This window comes from Pteropus vampyrus, unplaced genomic scaffold, assembly GCF_000151845.1.
Source record: "Pteropus vampyrus isolate Shadow unplaced genomic scaffold, Pvam_2.0 Scaffold116, whole genome shotgun sequence".
NCBI lineage: Eukaryota > Metazoa > Chordata > Mammalia > Chiroptera > Pteropodidae > Pteropus > Pteropus vampyrus.
In genome coordinates this window covers 5,181,982-5,204,969 of record NW_011888897.1, presented here as the reverse complement: position 1 = coordinate 5,204,969, position 22,988 = coordinate 5,181,982, and the positions used below count along the sequence as shown (strand labels likewise).

Below are 22,988 nucleotides of genomic sequence, written 5' to 3'. Positions count from 1 at the left end.
AAGCTAATAGAAATCCAGGAAATCCACAGAATGTTGGCCAATGCATAATATAGCTATGCTATAGAAATTAATATTTGGGCATTAGCATAATCTGTCATCTTCAAACCTGATAAGAAAATGGATTGAGACAGGCAAATCCTCAAGGGGGTCACTATTTTAAAAACAAAGTGAAATTCATACCCCAAGAAAACACTTCTTGAATATGGCTGATAAATAAGAAAAGCTTCATTCTCTTTTTCTATAAAATTTCTCAGGTAGATACTTTTAGAATTGCACAATTATAAGAAACTTCCAAGGTCAGAAACCTATAGCGACATTGTCATAGGAAATATGTTGGCTCTGAGACTGTAGGGCTATAAATTATTGCCGTGGTTAACTTTAGAGCAAAAATGGTCTCAGCTTTGGAGAACCCAAAGCACATCTTGCCAGTCTCCCACTCAGAGAGAACCCCTGATCCTGTTCTTCCAGGTTCTGCCGAGTTAACCTTCAGCGAAGAGGAAGCTGGCCTCTGACAACCTCTTGTCTACAGAATAACTCTTCTAAATAGAAAATTCTGTCTTGAGCTGAATTCTACTTTTTAAAAAATGCCACTCTTTGGTTCTAGTCCAATATTTGAACAATATAAAGTCAGTCTTTCTGCTTATTTTGCCCCTTCAAATCTTGAGGTCAGCTGTCGTCTCCTCCAGCCCTTTTCTTTTCTGGACGTAACCTACCTAGTTTCTTCACTCATTTCTCCTTGCACACCATTTACCAGAAAAATCCATGGTGTTGTCTCCCCAAGATGTTCCAATTTATCAATATCTCTTTTAATTTGTATCACAAAAATAAACATAAGATGACAAGTATGTTCACTAAGCATAAAATCCATTAAAGTCTTGATTTATTATAGCTGGAAACTGTAATATAAAAGTAAACTCCCTCTTTCTCTCTCACAGCGGCTTCACTGGATTTGTTTTGGATTGAGTTTATGATTAATTACAGCAGAAGCTCTATGAAGGCAGGGATTCTTGTTTGTTTTGCTTACTGCTCCATCTTCAGCACTGAGCACACAGTATGCACTCAATATATATTTGGTAAATGAATGTAAGAGCAAAGCACTCATATAAATCTGCTAGATCTTAGCTTATTTGTAGTGTTGACAAGCCAGATCCCTTTCATTCCATACTCATGAAACTGATTTTTAAAAATCTAAATATAGGGCTTTGTATCTGCTGAATATTGTCTTGGTTTAGACCAAGTGTTTGCAATAGCTAAAACTATATCTAAATGCATATACATGAAAAAAAATTGACTGTAAAGAAATGGTTCTGGTTAGCCTATGAGACTTAATGGGTTCAAAGTCATTTGTCATTGTCACACTCCATAGTTTTCAACTACAAAGTAAACATCATTCTATAGGTTACTTCCTTCTACTTTTAATTCTGCTGAAATTAGTTACTTCACTTACTCTGCAAAATGACACTTAGCTTTTCTTACATGAGACAATTGAAACACAGCAAAATTAATTATATGCCCTGGGTCATACAATGAGTAAGTTCCAGGGTCAGAATTCAAATTCATGTGCCTCAGAACCAAATCCTATATTTTTTACTATTCCATGCTCTCCTTTCTAGAAAATTAAAAGATAATGTGAAAGGGAAAATAATGGTAAGGAATTTCTAAAGAGATACTTTGAAATATTTTGTATCTCCCTGATAAAGAGAAGTATGATTTCCCATGAGTTTATCATTAAGTTCCCATAAAACCATTTTCCTTAAGATATTTTCCCTTCTCTGTTCTACAGTCTCACACAACTGAAGATCAAAATACTACAAAAAACTTCAACTTTGAAATTTATGTCAAATTTTGAATTGGTTGAGATGGAAAACAATAAGAGTAGGAGAGGAGAAGCAAGGTCTCAATCATGGACTCCATGTGAATAAACTGTGCTTGCACATTGACAAATCAACTGCTAAACTAAACTTCAAACAAATTGCGCTTGAAAAAAAAAAAATCAGTACATCCCCTTGTTTGATGGGAATGAGCCAAGATAGAGTAGGAATAAATTAAATTAAAAAAAAATTTTTTTTGACCATTTTCATGGGTGTCACATAGAATGAGCATGCATAACAAATGTTTGTATCGCCTACTGGATTTCTAGAAGTAAATCCCTAGGTGATAAAAGATCAAGGCAATCTTGACCAACAAATACAAGCAACCGCAAGTTTAGTGAAAATATTCCCCTCAAATAGGCTAACATTCTATTGAGAAAAACTAGATAATCACTTGTTTGAATAATGGCATTACAACCATACAATATACCAACCTTTTTAACTATCTTGAAAATTCAATTTCTTATCAAATAAAAGCACATGATGGTTCATCTTCATTTGCAACAAATCTGTGGATGCTCAATTCATTTTATGACTTGTTCAATTACAAAGTAAATAAATGATTCATAGGGATCATTTATTATCTGGCAACAATGAAAACCAAAGATCTTATTTTCTCTATGGGCTTAACCTGCCCATCTCTAGTTTTCATAAATAGGATTTTTTTAATGCCTCCATCTATTGTTGGCACTTGCAGAAAATGTTTCTCATAGAAGTTTAACTGTAACTCACCAAATTACAAAGTTACTTCATTTCTGAGTTCGCTGAACAGATCAAGTTAATTGAATATATTTCTCTCGACCTAACATGGCAGATCACTACATCTTCTGTAAATATGTTTGTTTCCTCCATTATAAGTCTCAGAATGTAATCATGCTTATGTTAACTGATCTATTCCTTAATTAGATTACTCAACAAACCTTTATTGATCATCCACTATGTATCAACCACTATGTTACATCATGGGGATTTAAAGAAATAAGGAACAATTCATTTTCTTCAGGTAGGTACAGTCTAGTGGGTAAGATATAAACATGAACATAAAATTTCAACACAGTGGAGTACAATAGCAATACAGAGATCATTTAAGTTCACAGATGTCACCGGTACCTGGAAATGTGAATATATTTGTTTCCAGAATATTCTAACCTCATTTGGTATAGGAGGTGGTAGTGGTAAAAGGGAGGGAAAGGAAACCAGAGATGGTAGAACCGTCTTAATTGTCCATTTAAGAGAATTTTATCATAAGGTGATTTCTCCCGCATGGCAAGCTCTCAGCCTGAACCGTAGAGGAAAGTACAGTGATTTTTACACTGATTATGTTGAAACCCTAAGATATAAAGTGACATATTTAGATTTAAGTGGTTGAGAGCAGAACCAGACCAGCAAGTTCAATATATAGTCTATTATGTCACACTCCAGAAAATGTAGTAATGAAAAAGCTTTTTACAATGCCACTCTTTGGTTCTAGTCCAATATTTGAACAATATAAAGTCAGCCTTTCTGCTTATTTTGCCCCTTCAAATCTTGAGGTCAGCTGTCATCTCCTCCAGCCCTTTTCTTTTCTGGACATAACCTACCTAGTTTCTTCACTCATTTCTCCTCGCACACCATTTACCAGAAAAATCCATGGTGTTGTCTCCCCAAGATGTTCCAATTTATCAATATCTCTTTTAATTTGTATCACAAAAATAAACATAAGATGACAAGTATGTTCACTAAGCATAAAATCCATTAAAGTCTTGATTTATTATAGCTGGAAACTGTAATATAAAAGTAAACTCCCTCTTTCTCTCTCACAGCGGCTTCACTGGATTTGTTTTGGATTGAGTTTATGATTAATTACAGCAGAAGCTCTATGAAGGCAGGGATTCTTGTTTGTTTTGCTTACTGCTCCATCTTCAGCACTGAGCACACAGTATGCACTCAATATATATTTGGTAAATGAATGTAAGAGCAAAGCACTCATATAAATCTGCTAGATCTTAGCTTATTTGTAGTGTTGACAAGCCAGATCCCTTTCATTCCATACTCATGAAACTGATTTTTAAAAATCTAAATATAGGGCTTTGTATCTGCTGAATATTGTCTTGGTTTAGACCAAGTGTTTGCAATAGCTAAAACTATATCTAAATGCATATACATGAAAAAAAATTGACTGTAAAGAAATGGTTCTGGTTAGCCTATGAGACTTAATGGGTTCAAAGTCATTTGTCATTGTCACACTCCATAGTTTTCAACTACAAAGTAAACATCATTCTATAGGTTACTTCCTTCTACTTTTAATTCTGCTGAAATTAGTTACTTCACTTACTCTGCAAAATGACACTTAGCTTTTCTTACATGAGACAATTGAAACACAGCAAAATTAATTATATGCCCTGGGTCATACAATGAGTAAGTTCCAGGGTCAGAATTCAAATTCATGTGCCTCAGAACCAAATCCTATATTTTTTACTATTCCATGCTCTCCTTTCTAGAAAATTAAAAGATAATGTGAAAGGGAAAATAATGGTAAGGAATTTCTAAAGAGATACTTTGAAATATTTTGTATCTCCCTGATAAAGAGAAGTATGATTTCCCATGAGTTTATCATTAAGTTCCCATAAAACCATTTTCCTTAAGATATTTTCCCTTCTCTGTTCTACAGTCTCACACAACTGAAGATCAAAATACTACAAAAAACTTCAACTTTGAAATTTATGTCAAATTTTGAATTGGTTGAGATGGAAAACAATAAGAGTAGGAGAGGAGAAGCAAGGTCTCAATCATGGACTCCATGTGAATAAACTGTGCTTGCACATTGACAAATCAACTGCTAAACTAAACTTCAAACAAATTGCGCTTGAAAAAAAAAAAATCAGTACATCCCCTTGTTTGATGGGAATGAGCCAAGATAGAGTAGGAATAAATTAAATTAAAAAAAAATTTTTTTTGACCATTTTCATGGGTGTCACATAGAATGAGCATGCATAACAAATGTTTGTATCGCCTACTGGATTTCTAGAAGTAAATCCCTAGGTGATAAAAGATCAAGGCAATCTTGACCAACAAATACAAGCAACCGCAAGTTTAGTGAAAATATTCCCCTCAAATAGGCTAACATTCTATTGAGAAAAACTAGATAATCACTTGTTTGAATAATGGCATTACAACCATACAATATACCAACCTTTTTAACTATCTTGAAAATTCAATTTCTTATCAAATAAAAGCACATGATGGTTCATCTTCATTTGCAACAAATCTGTGGATGCTCAATTCATTTTATGACTTGTTCAATTACAAAGTAAATAAATGATTCATAGGGATCATTTATTATCTGGCAACAATGAAAACCAAAGATCTTATTTTCTCTATGGGCTTAACCTGCCCATCTCTAGTTTTCATAAATAGGATTTTTTTTAATGCCTCCATCTATTGTTGGCACTTGCAGAAAATGTTTCTCATAGAAGTTTAACTGTAACTCACCAAATTACAAAGTTACTTCATTTCTGAGTTCGCTGAACGGATCAAGTTAATTGAATGTATTTCTCTCGACCTAACATGGCAGATCACTACATCTTCTGTAAATATGTTTGTTTCCTCCATTATAAGTCTCAGAATGTAATCATGCTTATGTTAACTGATCTATTCCTTAATTAGATTACTCAACAAACCTTTATTGATCATCCACTACGTATCAACCACTATGTTACATCATGGGGATTTAAAGAAATAAGGAACAATTCATTTTCTTCAGGTAGGTACAGTCTAGTGGGTAAGATATAAACATGAACATAAAATTTCAACACTGTGGAGTACAATAGCAATACAGAGATCATTTAAGTTCACAGATGTCACCGGTACCTGGAAATGTGAATATATTTGTTTCCAGAATATTCTAACCTCATTTGGTATAGGAGGTGGTAGTGGTAAAAGGGAGGGAAAGGAAACCGGAGATGGTAGAACCGTCTTAATTGTCCATTTAAGAGAATTTTATCATAAGGTGATTTCTCCTGCATGGCAAGCTCTCAGCCTGAACCGTAGAGGAAAGTACAGTGATTTTTACACTGATTATGTTGAAACCCTAAGATATAAAGTGACATATTTAGATTTAAGTGGTTGAGAGCAGAACCAGACCAGCAAGTTCAATATATAGTCTATTATGTCACACTCCAGAAAATGTAGTAATGAAAAAGCTTTTTACACTTGAAGGCAGATTTCAACAAATTTCTGTGACAGTAAATTAAAGGTTTGACTTAAAGATCTTACAATGAAGTCTTTATAAACAAATTTATAATTACCCCTTCTCAAAAGTCTATCTTTATTATTTATTTCTCACTAAAATGCAAGTGAGAATTCAAGCAATTACACAAAGATAGCTGTTGAAACAAGGTAATGATGGTCTCCTAGTTAAAATCTTATTCAAAGGATGAACTTTCTGAGAATTCATTTTACTACAAAAACTCAAGAAAATTAAACCAATGAATGTAGCTTTCTTTTACTTATGCTGCCTTACACAATGATGAATTCAGTAAAGAGTAGCTGATTTCTGTCTAAATATTTGTCTTCTTTTAAAGTTGACTTAGAATAAAGCCTTTCTACTGAAATCTCCAAGATTATAGTAAAAAATAAAAGCAATGTTATAAGTCTTGATTATTTAGTTTCTGCCACCCTACATCACTACATTGCCATGTTCAGACTCTTATATTTTTCCCTACTGTCCTCTGTCATAGCTTTGGGTCAATTTCTAATTCTGAGTAATTTAATTAATAGATCTCTATTCCTGCTTCAAAGCTATCCAGTGATGCTGAAAAAACTTACACCACTAGCCAGACTGATGCCATTACAAAAGAATGACTTCAGAAAGTCCTTCTCTTGCACTTATCTTCCTGTCCTAGTCCTCAAGGCAGCTGTTACAAATCTTTACTACTCTTCTCTTGTCAGCTCTCAGCTGAGTACCTTGCTTCTTTCTTCCTTAAGAATAAAAGAGCCCCCAAAGTGGAAATCTCTTCTTTTTACTAGTTGACAATTACCGTTAGCTTCTTTGCTCCTCTCTTGGAGGAGAAAGGTATATATTTTTCTTCCCCAGGTCTTTCTTACAGGTAGATTGTGTCTACCTTCACACAGAGTTACTCAATTAGTAATCTGTTTCTCTCTTTCTTTAGAAACACCTTTCCCTACAAACGTGCTCAACCTTCCCACTTTCTCAAAAGCTTTCCTTCTATCCTACCACTGCTTATAGCTACCATTCTATTCCTCTCCTTTCCTTCAACACCAAATGTGTAGAAAATATAGCCCACCTACTATTACTGACTCATCTTCCTCAAGTCATATTCATGATTCCATTCATTTCAATATGGTTCACATTGTCAATAATTCATTATTTCTGAGATGACCATAAACTTCCCTATTTCTGACCAAAGACTGGTACTTAAATCTTTATACCACTTGGTAGTTTAGCAAAATTCAAGACGAATAGTACTCCCTTCTGCTCGAAATGCATTTTTGCCTTGGTTTCCAATGGTGTCGCTCTTCCTTAAGTCTCCCTTGCTTCAGTCTCTCCCTTTTGACTCTTCCATTATGCCCATCCTTTAAATGTGAGCTAGTTTTCCAAGTTTCTATCTGTGGTCCTCTTCTATGTTTTCATTCATTCTCCTAGATAAGGGGTTGAGACGGTCTTCCACCGCTCCATAAATACTACCTCCTCCATCCAACACTCACTTATCTGAATCGACAGGTACAAATAAGAATGAAACAGTCACAACCCTTTTGAGTTTCATACCTACATCACTCATCTCTAGAGTTCTCTACTAAGTTTTCTTTCAAACATTTCAAACTTTGTATTTATTTCCCTCCTCATCCCCAGTAATTTATCCTACTTCCAGTATTAATCATAATGGCATCACCACCCAATGCAGTCCTCTAAACTAGGAAATTCAGTGTCACCCTTAACTCTTCCCTCTCCCTGTTTCATCACGTTCAATTTGTCACTAACATTTGTCAACAGTAACTCAGAAAAGTTTAGTGAATTTAGCTTATTTTCTTCATTGTCATCACTATGCCTCAAAGCAACTCACTATTTTGGAGGGCTAGAAAATGATAAAATCTTACTTATCTTTCCCCTCTTGTTTCTCCTTATAGCCAGTATGCATATTTTTCCATGGTTGGCAGAGTTAGCCACCATAAAAAAAAATAATAACAACAACAAAACATTTCAAATCACAAAGCCTGTCTAAAAGATAAAAATGCAATCATCTAGCTTGGTTGGCTATTTTCTACAAGATCAAAAATTCAGATTCCTTTTCTTTGCATTCTAAACTCATTGCCCTCCGGCATTATTACATCTAATTCATTGTTTACCTTTCTTCCTTCACATGTACATATACTCAGAGCTCCGCCATGTTGAAATTCCCACCATAATTGTGGGGTACCTTTGCAGGTGTTATTTTCTCTGCCTAGAATGATTTCCCCCTATGTCTTCATTCTACATTCTTAAATAATCAGCTTAAATGTCATCTTTTTCGGTAAAACCTTTCCCAGGTACCCCATAGAGTTACCGAAACCAAGCAAATCTTCTCTAATTCCTTGAATATAATGTACCGCTACATACACTTATAATAGCTATAATTATATATATAATAGATACATAAAAGTGGCTATATAAAATAAATGGCTTTTCAATAATATGACTTCACATATACAGAAGTCAATAATTATTTTAAATGGCTCACACTTTTATGGATTAAATTTATTGTGCATTTATCCTCCTGGCAATGTATAAGAAAATAAACTGCTTATCTGACCATATTTTCTTTCCATTCTATACAAAAATATACAAATCGAATTTTAATATATATTTTTTGCAATAAGAGTTATATAAGTAAAAGTTTTCTTAAATTTATTTTAAATACTCTTTCATGAACTGATAGAAAAACTTAAATCCATCTGTGAAAAATTTTCTTTGGGTTATACCAAAAGCTCTAGAAAAATAAAAATAAAACTGATCTTAATGAAACAGAAACCATTTGTGCATTATCTACCCCATTATCAATATGCAACAGCTACTATGTACATCTTGTTAGTTAATGGATAAGAAGAATGACAGAGTTAGTAATACATGTTATTGTCACCATGTATATTTATGGTTTTCGTGAAAGAAACCACTTGCAATTCACTGTAAGAAGCCTGAAGCATTCATTACTGCAGTAGACAAGTGTTACTCTCAGTTTTCACTGCAAACCTTTTCAGTCTTTATTGTCACATCTAAGCATCTGCTATACTATGGGAGAAGAAATCTAAACACAGCCCTATGCAGCTGTCAATTTTTGTTTAAACTTTTGTGAAAACCCATTCTTTGCGAGCATTCATTTAAGAAGATTTGCATTCATCACTGATTACCTGATTACTAAGTTATATTCTTAACTCAGAATTGTTTCTATTCTTACTTGTGAATTCTGTAAGCATAATAATAGGAGTTAAGTATTAATATTGTTCTAATCGCTTTGTGAGTACCTTAAGTGAAACTATTACATTGATTTTACCTTAGACACCTCTAAATAATTTGCACACACCTGACAAATAAATTTCACCTATTTTAAAGTATCACTCTCAGAGAGAAAATGAGAACCTAGTATTTTCCAATTAAAATCTTTGATAAACCAATAGCACCAAAGTGAAATAAAAGTGAACATAACATGAAGATTAAAATGAGAGGCTCTCAAACAGGGGTGACCAAGGTTTTCAGGAAGGTAATCCTTCTTCTATTACCTCCTTTTCCATTTCCTTCTCTAATCAGAGAGAGTAAGTCTGAGCTTCATTTTCCATGTTTCCAGTGGATAGAACTCAGTATAGCAAGTAGTGAAATCACTCATTTTTTCCTGTCCTCATATCCTGGATATAAAACAAATTGAGGTCTAAAACCATCTGTATTAGAATATCAAGATATGATGAAAATAAATATAAAAATAAATATGACCTTTTTTTAAAAAGCAATTTTTTTCTAAGAATTTCTTTTTCGTCGCATTTCTAAAAACATACAATCTTCAGAGTCCCCCTTTACTGGTAATACAAAAGTCAAAGGTAAAAGGCGAGGTTTTATGAAATCACATTCCTTAAACATGCCGGTTATTGTGCTAATCTTTCTTTTAGGACAATATTTTATTTTGATGAAAATGCTAACATAAGGTGAGTATATTTTAGAAAACATAGTCATTAAAGTTTGGATTCAACCTAATCATTAAACTGCGTGTGTCTGTGCATTCATTATCAGTTGTTTACATCTATTTTTAGTTGGCTTGAGATTTAATATAGTTTAAGAAGACAGAGTCATAACAATGGAAAATTAACAAGATCTACATTTCTTGCTCGGCTCAAGAAAATTTCTGGAAGTCCATTAAAAATAACTACAAGCTATACAATTTTGTATCTGGTTTTAAAGACCTGAGCGCTGACAGTTAACAAAATGGGTTCAGAAGGCTCAATTTGCATGGAAAAAAAGCTGGCTCTTAGTAAGATACAGAGAATAAAGAGTAGAACAGAAAGAAGGACTCGGGTGAGATGAGTGAAGAGGAAGACAAAGCAAGGAGGCTCAGATTCTATGTTTGATCTATGTGATGGGAGCTACCTGGCATTCTTGAGCAAGGGAGTGGCACATTCAATGTAGAAGTCAGCAAATATAGGGACTCCTATAAAACAATGCATTTTACAAAAGGGAAGAAAATAAAATAAAGAAAATGTCTTATTAGTCTAGTGACAAGGAACATAAAGACTGCTATTTACATCATTCAGTATTCTAGCCTAGTATCGTCATTGTGCACTAAAGAATATGGCTTGCTTATATGACATCGACATTAATTTCAAATGATTAGGGACACATGTACTCTCTATCATTCATCTGAACCTGATTCCACAATCCCCATGTCAGAATTCACAGAAAGTTCATGTGTGTTTTGTGTGTGTGTGTGTGTGGGCGGGGGGTTGTTTCACATTGACCCACAGTGTCGTTGTTGAATGTTGGAACTAGTCATCGACTAGTTTCATGTAAACATCTGAATAAAATGATATCTTTAAAAATTTAGAAGCTAAAATTAGAAGAGCTGGCTCTGCTATATCAATATTCTTATATAACAACATATTGTCTTGATTTTCAGCCAGGGCATGCCCTCTCCAGTTTGTCAGTCCCTGCTATTCTATATCATTGCTTTGATTGAGCCTCCTTCACTATTAAGGTGACCTGACTGGCTCATCTGAGTTCACAATCTCAGATATAAATCTTCCCAAACAGATTTATATTTGGAGATTTTTCCCAAATGCGCTATCTAGCCACATAAAGTACTAACAAACAAAACCTATCTTTCTATATGCTTTATTGCTTACTGAGAACTTTCATACTTAATACAATCCACACAGTCACCCTAAGTACATATCATTTCTATGATTTTATAGAAGTGAGAAAAGAAGTGATAAACCACGAAACTCACACAAGCTGACCTCTGGAATGTGTCTGAGTCAGCACTAGGTCTTAGGTCTTCTGTGTCCTGGTGCCTAGTCTTCTCACTCCTCTGAGCTCCCGTGACTATACCCCAGTTTTTATATTATGGGATTAATCAACAGGTGTACTCTATTATGATATCCAAATCCTATCTCTCACATCTGTTCAACATTTTCTCCCACTCCATCCTATCTCTGGACTCCAAACTCTGTCCGATCTCAGCCTCTACTCACTCCTGGCCAGTTTCAAGTGATCCTTCAGTCCCCAGTTGAAATCTCACTTCCCAGAGAAATTTTCTCAGACACACCCCAAGACGTGGCTAGCTCTCATTAGCGACAACCATTGTTCACCCCTGTTGTCACATACTTAACATTAGATGAACAGCTGTCTCCTTGTCTGGGCCTCAAGTGCTACAAAACAGGAAATAGGTGTTTCTCACTCATGGCAGTGTCTCTGATCCCTAGAAGAACTGTGATGCACAGGTAAAGGCATGATGCCAAGTTTTTGGTTTTGTTTTTAAAAATAGAGTTATAACTGTATCAGTCTATCTTAACAAGTGAACAGCGACTGACACTTTATGAGCACTTACTGTCAACTTCTTCAGATGTTCAGATGTTTTGATTCAGAACTGCAGGATTCTTCTGGCTAGGGAGAGTGTATGTCTATATAAAAATAGAACACTGGGATTTACTCTTGCTACTTTTTTTGACATGTATAGAAATGTGCTACCTTCACACTTTAACTGACATTTACTATAGTTTGGCACTCCTTATCAATGACCCATACATTCTATACGACCCCGCCCAACGTCTAGTTGGCTGCCAAGGGTGGTTAGGCAGCTTATATGGCTCACTTGAGCAATTCCTTGTTGTTCAATATTATCTTTTTTCTTTGTTGGCCTTGTCCAGTTTGCCAGTTAGCAATGAATGCTTACAGCCTTTATTCTTTAAAGTGATTATTTTTTTTATAAGCACACTTTCCCCCTGGAATTCTAAATAGTTGTTTTAAAACATCCTCTAATCTCTCTACAGATTACTTATTCATTTTCATTTTTTTAAAAAACAAAAGCTCCCATTTTGTCAAGATTCTCATGGCTAAAACTGAGTAAATACAAGCTTATTGTTTTAAATTAAATGCTATCTTAGGTATGTCTTGTCTTGCATTCTTGAGGGCAAGGTTAAAGTCATATTTAATAGTTAAGAGCTCATTAACTACTGATGGATTTTATCACAGGAAAAGAAAAATAAAAATCAGTAGATATTGAGTTTTTGAAACTAGAAGGAACTTCTGGAAATCAACATGGGAAAAATAGTCAGTAGGGAGATATTGAAATCACCAATAAAATTTTGCTTTTAACAGTTCTAACTTTTAGCTATTGTCCAGACATAAGAAACATGATGTGGAGAAGCAGAGAAATAATATGAAATATTCCACAAAAACAGTATTTCCACTGCGAGACTACACAAGGGTCCCAAGAAAACAGGTCATGAGTGAAAAGTCACATTTTACAAAATATTGATACAAGTATTCACCATTACTAAGTTTAAAACTCTTATTTGTTTTTCCAGATCTAGGCTGCATGTCACCTATTTTGTGAAGCACTTCGTGATTCCACAGCTCAAGTTTGTCACTTCCTCTACATTCACAGGCCAGTCGGTACCTTTGTTTATTATGGCAAGTGCTACAATGCTCTAAATCTATATCTCTAATCCTGTACCTCCCCATTCAGGCTGGAAACTCTTTGAAGGTAAAATCAAAGCTGCCACCATTGTTTCTCCAAGATCTCCATAAATAAATGACCAGTGTATGAATGATTTCATGAAATGTGAATAATGGATTAGATACCAAGGGAGGGCATTGCTCAAGAAAACAAATGGAGCTTCATATGAATTTTAGGGCACCAAGGTCACCAATGTAATGGTGAGCAAAGGGCTTCATTATAAGAACAAACATGAAATCCTGTGCATTTTCTGCCATTATTTTTACCTCTACTGAATGCAGAGTAAGTTCCACATTAATATAACACTTGTGATACAAACAGATCCTCTGATCTAGCACCTCTTCCTTGAAATTAAAGCCCAATTAAAATTAGCCATAACCGACAGGAGTGCCATGTAAATACAGCATTCCAAAGAGCAGTGATGTGTTTGGAGTGCTGAGCCAGGAATCGGGCAAAAACTAAGTTTTGTCTTGAAATCTGGGTATGATGTTGCTAAATAAATATCAAAAATAGTAACTCTGACATTTTCTGTGTAAGCCTTTTTCCTCTCATTTATTTCCTGCAGACACTTCTACAGATGGATACAGAGACAGGCACCTGCCACAGACCCTGTTCTTCTCTGGGGAACACATGTTTGCTATTTTCCACGGACATTCTATTTTAAGATTTGCTTTCAGAAGTATTGAAAAAGGGACCGCCACTAAGCTAACTTGCTCTGCCCAGCAAGAGGAAGCAGGTGACAAGCATTTCTATAGTCCCTGTGGAAACTAACCAGAAATATTTGCTTTGCTGGTTTGTTATCATGTTTCTTTTCATTTCTTTAGCCTACTAGAATACAGCAGGAGAGAATATTAATCAACACAACAATAAGCCTGTCCTCTGGAGAGAGATATACTTGGAATATCACTATATCTCTATTATATCAAATAAGGTAATTTACAGTGGTCTACATTTCTTGGTTATTTAGGTTACGAGAGGATAGGACTTCAAATAATAGACATAGTCCATAAAAACTAATTTAATTCCTGTTGGTATATTAAGACATTCTATTTAACTCTAGTAAGATTAAAAAAAAAAAATAGAGGCCATGACTTTTAATATTTGTGTTTTAGTATATTTCCAACCTAGTATTATTCAAGGCCTTACTGGTAAATATTGAATCAAATCTATGGCTATAAGACTTCTGTTAATGAGTGAAGAAACTGCCTTATCTTCATATTATGAGGTCTATAGCAGTATTCATCAAAGCACTGGCTGTGCATTGGCTCTGTATCGGAGCTGGTGCAAGCAGTTTTGTTAGTGGTTCAGGAGAAAATAAGCCAGAAATTGTGAGCAAGTGTTCAAAAGAGTCTACAGCAATGTGACAGAGTAATTTTATGTTTGTTGAATCTAATATAAAGAATTGAGTTTGTGTTTTGGATATCTTTTCAAATTTTATTTTTCCAGTAATTCAATTTTAGTCTATTTTACAAAAATATCAACCCACAACAGATTGTAAGTGAGGGTGTGGGGGAGGTCCTTTTTGAGAATTAGAGCACTTAGAAAAGCAGTGTGGCCTCCTGGGCAAAGTCAAGCCCGACCTGGATGGGGTTCCAGCTCTTCCACATAGAGCTATGGAGACAAGTTACTAAAAGCTTCTGTGTCCCATTGCCTCATCTGCAAAATGCATATAAGACTATCTATATCTCAGGATCCTTGGGAAAATCCATAAAAAACATTGGCTTCGGTGTCAGAAAGCCCTCAGTTTCCCCAACTGTGCAATGGATATAATAATGAAGTGTTACAAAGTTGTTGTATGGATTAGATAACCAGGTAAAGTCTGTAGCTCAATGCCTATTTGGTGTTTAGCAAAATCCCTAAGTTAGCAGCTATAATTATTTAAAGTGCCTTGCCGTAGTAGGTACTTGAAAAATATTAGCTTTTATTTTATTTTATTTTTCTCACTTGTGTAGAGGATCTTGAAAATGTTATGCCTAATTGTCTGACTCCAAACTTCTGAGTGACCTGGGGGCAGCTCAGTCTGCCCATCCCACATACAAATGCTCTACAGAATGATATGCAACCTTTGAGAAATCATTTGTGGATCTAGCCCATCCATAAGGGCCCCTATGTGAACATTTCTCCTCTTAGATTTTCATCCGAGAATATTCTCCTCTGGGCTGTCTCTGCATTAAATGATATCATGCTGGCAGAGGCAACTGACAGCGATATCACAAGAATGCACACAATAGCTATTTCAGGTAATGAGAGAAAATGTCAAAGAGAGATAATCCCATGTCTTCTTTCACAAACTACTAAACATAATGTGTCTTTTCATGCCCTCCCTTAAAAAAAATTGCTTGAGGGGTAGTTATGATGGATCAAAAGACCAAAAAGCTTCGAATCACTTTTGAGTGTACAAAACGTCCTGATTTGATTCTTACAACACCATGGCAAATAGATCCCTTTATTTCTATGCCATTGACAAACCCAGGTTGAGAAATTTAAATGGTTTTCCACAGATATGTTGCTGGTGAAGGCATACCTTCGACTTGGACCCAGTTCTTCAAACCCTCAAATCTATGTACAGAAAATACAGGTGAAGCAGAGTTACAGAAAAAAGGAAGAATATGTCAAGAGAATATCTCAGCATAATAGTTTAATGTATGAAAAACTTTAAATCATGAATATAGGCCTTTGTGAAAGAAATACAATGGGCAACCAAGAATGAATATATGGATGAGATATGGGTAGAAAAAAAAAATGGATGTATATCCAAAAATAAAGAAGAGTATTAGGAAAAAATGTTCAAAGGACTACCGCTTGTGGTCGAAGGCATAACTAGATTCAACATCTCACAGACACAAATGAAAAAAAAATGAAAAAACTGACAGATATTTCTAAATGGCCCCAGGCTTAGAGAGGGAGGCAGCCTTTGAGGATGTCAGACAACCCCCAAGAGAGCCCCAGCAGGCACCTTCAGCGGCAGAACTAACCTCATCACTTGGCCTAGTTAACCACTGCCGGATTCCTGCAATCTCATCAGCCCGGTGTTTGATCTTTGATAAGAGGTCAGTGACCTATACAAGGGCAACACCTCAAATGTGCCCAGTCATCTAGACCTTTGTGTGGATAAATTTCAGGTCTGTACTTGAAAGGAGGTTTTACCAGTAAAAGGAAGAAGAGACGCAAGGCACTGGGCATTTACAGGGACTGAGGAGAGAATGTACCTTCTCAATAAAAGCTGGCGATGGTGAAGGCAGATGTTGCCTTTTCACAATTTTGCCTAAGATTACCTATCATTCTTTGAATAATGCATTATAGTGAAAACTTATGTATATGAGGTATGTGTGTATCTGTGCACATACCCAATAAGTAATAGTAATACTAAAGGTCATCGCTAACATGTTTGACCTCTTACCACATGCCAAGCACTGAGCTTTATACACGTTGTTGCCTTTAATCTTTACAGTAACAACGGGGTAGGTATGTTACTATCCTCAATAACTGAAGAAGTAGATTTAGAAACTGATTTTTATACAGCTAGTAAGTGGTAGAGTAAGAATTCAAACCAATCAAACCAATTCCAGTTTAACCCCACACACTAAACTTAAGCTACAAAGTATTTATTATAACACACATACGCACATCAATATTTTAGACCTTATAGCAAAGAAGCCAGAGCTCCCTATCCAGAATTTTTAATCTCCTGCTTTAATATGAACCAAATGCACAAAAATTGGACTAAGAAGGAAAAAAATGTAGCAGTTCATCTTCTGAAAAGACAGGAAACAAGGAGAGAAAGACGAAAAATAAAAGGATATAAACTTTAAGGGTAAAGCATTGTCAAAAGTAGAAATGAAAAATAGGAACAATGAAAATGTATGAAAGCTCGAAGAAACTGCTTTAAGTTCAACAAAAATTTATAGCTTTGAGGAGGCTTTCTGCTAGATTCTGACGACGATCATATAAAATCCCTAGGCAGAAAAATGTGCAGAGTATCAGGCAATTATGGTAATTTACAATTTACCTATCTACTGTCAATTCATCTGTCTCCCAACCTTGTATATCTCTGTTCTGTGCTTTTCAAACTTGAATAGGAGTGTCTCGGATATCTGAGGGATTTGTGAGGGGAGGCGGGGCGGGGGAAATAGTGCCTGCCACACAGTAGAAGCTCAATAAATGTTCTCCAAATAAACCAGGAAACAGGAAACATGGCAACTCCATCACACAGCAGATTTACTCACAACTAAGCAAGTTAAACCTTTCTTTTTTTTACATAATGAAACCATCATGAGACATAATGGAACAGGATGTAAAATGTCACTGAATTTCTAAGCTAAAACCCAAAGCTTCAAATTAAAAATGGACTTGCTTTGCTACCTGCTTAAGGTCACTCGCCTGTCCCAGCCCCTGACTCTTAGTCACTGTTCTCCACTTTCCATCATTTTTATCACTTACCTGAAAAATGTGTCCAAGCCTATGCCTATGAAAATGTGTGCGCCTGGATCGTGGCCCATTGACCTTGCTATTTTAAAATGAATCTGTTTAAGGGAACTGTTTTTTTGTTTTTGTTTTGCTGTTTGTTTTTTTGTGTCACGTTACAGAGAAAAATGGGCATCCTTCCTTTTAGCTTATTAGCAGATAGCATAGTGGGCCCCTAAGAACCATGGCTGGAGGGTAATCGCCTTTTTCCCTGTCTCCTCTCCGTGACTATTATGCTGTGATTCACATTTCATGCAATTATTGGAACCAAAAACAAAAGAAAGGCATTTTATGCCCCAGCGTTTTTTATTTCATTTAGTACACTAAGGTGCAGTGGAGTCAGCCATGTCGAGCATCGGAAAGAATCTGGATAGGTTCACGGCAGGGCTGAGTTAGTCAAGCAGAGGAGTACATGGTAACTCTGAAATATTTTGAACTTATTGATCCTGAACCTTCCTTTAGAAAATAAATGTGTATCACAGATTCCTCATGGACCCCAAGGGACATTTATAAATAAAATGTCTTTGTCAAATTGAGGCCAACATGGTTAAAGAATTTGTCTGACGGCTAAAACGGAAGGAACCTCACGCTCTTGAAAAGATTTCTGGTACAGCCATGGCATAGGCACCATTGAGCCTTGAATCATTTCCCTATTTATTTTTTATTTTTTTGCTAAAACGTCAAAGAAAAAGTTATTTTATTTTTCCACTACACCCTCTGTTAACTTTTGATCCAGCCTGATTAAATATATTCATAGAATGGTCATAGAACATAAAACAAAACAAACTAAGGTTATACTCCAGGGTAAGATGGTGAATGTTAACGCTCTAACTCCAGTGAAGGAGAGGCTCTGTAAAATTTATTTCAATAAATGGCATGCAGGCACCAGCTGAGGAATATTTAGATTTATTCATAAAATGAGCTATGGTATTACCACAATAATCTGACACGTCTCAGCAATTTAGTTTTCCCACCTTAAATGTATATTACATTTCTCTCTCCTAGGTGACTCTTGTGTAGTCCTCTTAAGCTTCCTAAAAATATATTCAGTATGAATGCAAACTGATATTATTCATCCCAATTTTACCATTTGCAAGGAAGTTCCCTTCAGGAGACAATTCCACAGCTGCCGGCAGTTCATGAAGAAGGGCTAAAGCCTTTCCTCACTCTTTCTGCTCCCTAAGCTTGTATCACAAGGACATGAGATAAAGGCATCTGAAGTGGCAAAGTGACAGGTCAAAAGGTCAAGGATCAATATAGTGATGCGTTTTAGGACATGTGCTTGATTAAGTGAGCTTCATAAACTATTTAAGGGGGTTTACATTTGCCACTTAGAAAACAGTAATCAAATTAACAGAACACAGTAAAATCAATTCCCAATGTCTTGTTTTAATGGAAGTAAACAATAACACGTAAAACGTAATGTATGAGTAACTCCACAAATACCTATATTTAATGGGAATTTTCACCCTGCATATTCAGTTTCTGCCAACCCAGGAGTTATTAAAAGTATTTGGAATTCTTCCACCGCATTTTCCTTAGGCAGTGGTGAGAAGTAGCCCAATCACATGCTGGGTAGAAGGAGACATGCATTTGAGTTGACGAAATTCACCATAGTTAATCCCCTAAAAGTGAAATTTCTGCATCCTGTAATCAAGAATCACTGGGCATTTGATTAAATACCCCAGGCATTCGGTCCCCAACCTATTTTCATTTCTCCTCCCCTCCCCCACAACTGGCAAACAAGAGGAATTAGACCAAGAACCTGAAGAAGTAAAGTGTGTACTTTAATCCAGAGATGCTTTTACCTGCCATGCCTGCTGTTATCGAAATGGGCTGGGCTTTCACAGCGTTAGTCAGCTTAACTCCCAGCGGATGGCCCTGAGAAAATGTAGTCAGGAAATCTTACTGCTCTGTTTTTGTTCAGCCGCCAACTGGAATACAATAGAAAGTCAAAGGGAAACAGAGGAGAGATGGACCCAGAAAGAACCTGAAGGACGACAACAAAGCAGGCACCGAAAACCATAACAAGTCCAAGACATTGTGCTGGCCAAGTGTGGCACCTGAGACTATTTCCACACTGAAGATATTTATGCTTCAATTGCCACTTTTCCCCTCAGAAATTCATATCTTACAGACCACAAATTATCTAACAGATCTATTCGCCTTTGCAACATTTTAGGAAAAGTCATATGACGTGCTTAACCCGAAGAGAGAACGCCTATCATGTTACTAAAACTTGGATAAGATATATTTTATATATATCGTGGGAGATTTTGGTATAAACACAAATGATGTTGAAAACACTAATATTTTTGGACCACGAAGAGAGCACCTGACCACTGTGATCGATTACAGTATATGTACCACACAAAGAGGGCTAGATATCTAAGTATCTTCAGATTGTATCTGCAGGTACCTGCAACTTCCTGTACGTCCAGCTCTTCCATTACCTCTTCATTGCCTTTTGTACTTTTTTCTTCTCATGCAGATGTAAACATTATTACAACAGTAAACACAAGGCTGCTACTTACCATGAAATCTTTATTTCCCATTTTAACTTTTGAACACTTCGAAGTATGCCATGGTCTTTTTTTTCCCCCCACACTTAAGAATTCACATATCAAAAGTTAAAACTCATCAAAAGTTAGCAACAGTATGCCTTCCCCCCCTCCATAAGAATTATAATGTACATAATTTATTTTTTATTTAAATATGTTGTATGCTTAATGAGTCATAATTTCCTAAGCTGGAAAGGATGAAAGGTAGTAAAAATAATGTAATGAATACATAAATAAAATGCATTAAATAACTTGGCTTTACATGCCTTAAATTGGTCACAGTTTAGATAAAGGATATGAAGCTTTATATTATAGGTTTCTGTGTCAAATCGATTAGTGAAAACTTTCTTGGGGCTGGGATAACAATAAATAAAATCAAATGTAATCTCATCTTATGGGACATGATAAAACTTACCCCATCAGGTGGGACCTCCAGAATGTTGCATTTTCCCTGTTATTTTATTAATAATGTAGTAGCAGCCTTCTAACAGTCTTTCAAGATAATCAGAGTCAGGATATTAACTAGATAATCCAAAATTAGAGTACAAATTGGAAACAATTGTTGCCGTTGCTTCAGCCAGTCTGAAAATTTAGGAAAAGGAAAAAAAGAATAAGAATTTGCCATTGACCAGCAAGAAGAAAAAATAGTATTAAGGTAATTCTATACATTACCATCAACTTGCTAGCATTTTATATTTTAACTTTCTTATAATCAATTTTTGATCCCACAAAATATTAAAACTCAAATTATATCTACCCCTAGACATCGCAAACTGGTAATGTGGTAATTTTCTATATTGAGACCTGAATTATTTCCCTTAATCATATAGTCCGCTCAAATTCATTATATAAATGACCAATTTACCACCTCAGTTCACATGAGGAAGACAATACTATAGAATGTGAGTCCCAGGGTAGAACAATCAAATGCTACCTGGGGACAGATGAATGTGCTAGAGCGTGTGCGAGTAACTTAAATTGTTCCAATTATTCTTTTGCTTATAAAACGATTTCTATACTCTCCATTATAAGTTCCAAAAACAGACACTTTGAAGTAAGAGCCATTAGCATACGTCATATTTTATTGCCTGACGCCAACTCACAATAAATCTCTTACCTTGTAGAGAGATGGAACAGCAGAGGGCTCATAATAGAATGAGTGATGCATAAAATGTTCTTCAGCTTACTCCTCCTGGGATTTATATTTCCAAACCTAAGAACACCGTCTGCCTGCATGAATGGAATGCTAAGCAGTGCGGTAAAACAATCAATGCGTTATGCATAGCTTTTCAACTTTGAAAAATCTAGAAGAAACTGTAAAATAAATAAACAAATGAGCAAGTATGTGTCTAAATATTCTGGCACAAATTAGCTGGAAACATATACTGTTTAAATAAGGAAAATTAGAGATGGGCTCATATTTTTAAGTATGATTGTGTAAATAATATGGTGTTTTTTAAAAGCTGGAGGACTACTGCATTCTTGGTTAAAAGTTTAAGAAACTGTTTTATATTGTATAATGCAAGTATTCCACACGGAAATCACTAGATCTAAATTACATATAAAATGTTGCTCAAATAGTCCATTTTTTTTTCAAAAGTGTACCAAAGGAATAAAGAAGTAAATCTAAGAGAAATATATAAGAAAATTTATATGCTCAAATTCTCAGTTCCCTCATTTATTTGCTTGAAAAAAATTGTCACTAGTTTTTTGAAGGCATAGTTTCAAATCAGACTTGTTTCCAAGTCTAAATTTAGCCTCCATTCCTTGTGTCATATTTCTTCAGGCACAAGAAGGAAAATCAATGCCCCTACTCACCTTTGGAAGAATTTCACTGCCAAGTCCATGGTTCTATGGGAGGCAATAAGCCGTGGCTCAGTATTGATTTTTCTATGACACCTGTAGAAACAGCCTCTCCTTCCTTTCTAACAAAATATGGCAACAAAAATCGTGTAGTTTCTGAATGAATTAAACAGAGGCTATTAAGCACAACGTCATCCTGTAAGGAAATGTGATTTACATTTTCTAAAAAAAGATATCTTTGCTTAATTTTTCTGAGCCATCTAACCACTTTTAAAAGGTAAGGTGAATATATATTTTTAAAGGTTATTTGAACACAGTTTTCTTTGGGATCTTGCAGCTAACTCATATATCATAAATAGCACTTATTTTTCTAAGGAAATTGACAAATGGTAAATAAAGCCTATCAAACTTCAATTCCCAATTTTAAAATATCTCCAAAATAAAACTGTTTTTGACTATGAAAAAACATGATCATGCCTTTAAAGTCTAAAGTTTTGGAGGACTCTTCGAGGCAGTGGAGTAGAGGACAGCAAATCCTAGGAGAAAGGGTAGGTTAACATCTTGGGTGTATTTTATAGCATTCAGAGAATTGGGAGAACAGAGTTGGCAAAAGCCACCAAACTTCCCACTTTCCTTGATAAATATAAATGCAAAAAAAAAAAAAAAAAGTCATATTTCTAGCAATCTTCACACACCTGATTTAAACCTCAAAGGTATTTGTTTTGCCCTGGGAAGACTGTTTTGGGCATGCCTGATTCTATTCCCCACAGGCATTCTGTACTGAGCGGAATAACTATAGTTGGCAACCCATGCCGTCACTCACTCCATCAGCCTGAGAATCTGCAAAATAAAAATGCAGCGTTAAAAGCATTTCTTTTACATTTGCTTTTCCTAGTAAAATCCCAGAGAAGAAAACACAAAGCTGGTTGTTTCCCATAATATATGTGACATCTTGGTTAACAGTGACAAGGCCATGTTGCATGCTGACAGGTTTAGTGTTAAGACCTGACAGATAGAAACCTGCAAGAACCACCTCCCTGCCACAGATAGTTAAGCTCATGTTAAAACTTTGATTTGATCGTCCCTTGATTAGC

The 22,988-nt window shown here is 35.4% G+C and overlaps 1 long non-coding RNA gene across 7 annotated transcripts in view; it reads right to left on the bottom strand.

Moving 5' to 3' along the window:
- The window catches only part of LOC111743557, a 68,479-nt gene extending 45,749 nt beyond the window's left edge, over positions 1 to 22,730 (bottom strand). For 2 of the 7 annotated variants that reach the window (XR_002781773.1, XR_002781770.1), the window contains exons 1-5: positions 22,590 to 22,730; positions 21,910 to 22,050; positions 21,209 to 21,405; positions 20,507 to 20,673; positions 19,339 to 19,464 (exon numbers count right to left, since the gene is read on the bottom strand). This is a non-coding gene — a long non-coding RNA (uncharacterized LOC111743557). Of the gene's footprint in view, positions 1 to 18,617; positions 18,746 to 19,338; positions 19,465 to 20,506; positions 20,674 to 21,208; positions 21,406 to 21,909; positions 22,051 to 22,589 lie in introns of all 7 variants that reach the window. The other 5 variants (XR_002781771.1, XR_002781774.1, XR_002781775.1 and 2 more) reach the window with 5 other exon arrangements.
- Positions 22,731 to 22,988: the final 258 nt, after the last annotated feature.